Raw genomic sequence first — 1,522 nt, 5'->3', positions numbered from 1 at the left:
ATTGGTAGAAATGTGTACAAAATAATGAGCTGTTGATGTTAAAAAGATGTCAAAATGTCCCATGTACAATATGCATATATATGACATGCAAATTAGAGCCACCACTATCAAAAAGTCGATTTTCTCTATATCTCAGCCAGTGTTGCAATTAAGTGAACAAATAAGGTGTGTAGACCTATGTTCATGAGGGTCAAGGATCACAATGAAACTATACTTAAAGTGATCACATGTATACTTGTGATCCAATGCAAATGAGTGCTGCCATTACAATATCAGCCTGATCGCCAGAGAATTTAGCATACATTGCACGGATCCAGTGCATGTCATTCCGTGCATAGTCGCCTAGAAACCCCGAAATTCCGTGCATATGTACGGCGAGTCCCACGGTGGGCGTAACCAGTCGCAACCCGAAAAAACCCGGAAGCAGAGCAGTCCCCACAACAAAATTTACAATTCTGTGCCTATCGGTACATAACTCAAACGCCGCTGAGTAGGCTCAAGGGAATGTCGCAACGTCCGGGATGGCAACTCGCTCGCTTTAGCTCGTTCGGTGGTCCCTTACGTGGCGACAATTCCCTTGAGACTGCGCGCCTCCGAAATGGTTTAGTCACAATGGGGGAGATGCGAGGCGGCTCTGCACGGATTTTCGGGTTTTCCAGTTGTCTATGCACGGAATTTGAAAAAATGTTCAATGAGAACGTTTCCTCTGGTGATTGGGTTGACAATATAATCAATGTTTTTTTTACCATTTATTATTATTATGCCAATAACTGTTTAGCCATCTGCAAAATAATTGCTCAACAATAAGTTTCTATGTGGAAGCCAATCAGAGTTGAGAAGGCCTGGTGTGGAAAAACTGGATAAATTGGCCAATATGCACTTGTGGGATGTCTATCTAGGGCAGAGGTCTTCAACAGGGGGTCCGGGACCCCTAGGGGGTCCTCAGAGTTACTACATGGGGTCCGCCAAATCTCTGTGTGATTTTTACATTAACCACTTCAACCAAGCATCCCTATTCTAAAGGAGAACTTTAGCCAAAAATAGCAGATCTACAAGCACTTGATCTACAAACGCTTGTAGATCTGCTATTTTCGGCAAAGTGGTTTGATGTAGGGGGAAAAAAAGAGCAGACTAACTACAGGGTGAAAGGTCAGGTTTACTAAGTATTGTTTAAGTGCATGGTTAAATGTCTGGAAATACACATTAACATGAATCCAACATGATAGTGCTGTGAAACAAGTCTATGAAGCTGCCTATGAAATCTATGAAAAAAATAAAACTTCTATACAATATACTTTATCTCGCTCTCAGCCATGGGGTCCTTGGCCTGAAAACGTTGAAGACCCCTGATCTAGGGGTTTGTGGGGGTGCTGAATCCATTCCAACCATTACTTTTTAGTAACAATGACTCCCTGGCCTTATGACATAGCTCATCATTTTGATTAAAAAAAAAAAACATTCCAATCTATCTTTTTTTTGGAAAAAAAATATTTTTGGGCTTTTATGCCTCTATGGATAGGAC

This window comes from Gymnoscopelus microlampas (genome assembly GCF_963454915.1).
Source record: "Gymnoscopelus microlampas genome assembly, chromosome: 7".
Taxonomy (NCBI): Eukaryota; Metazoa; Chordata; class Actinopteri; order Myctophiformes; family Myctophidae; genus Gymnoscopelus; species Gymnoscopelus microlampas.
Note: the sequence above shows the minus strand (reverse complement) of the source record.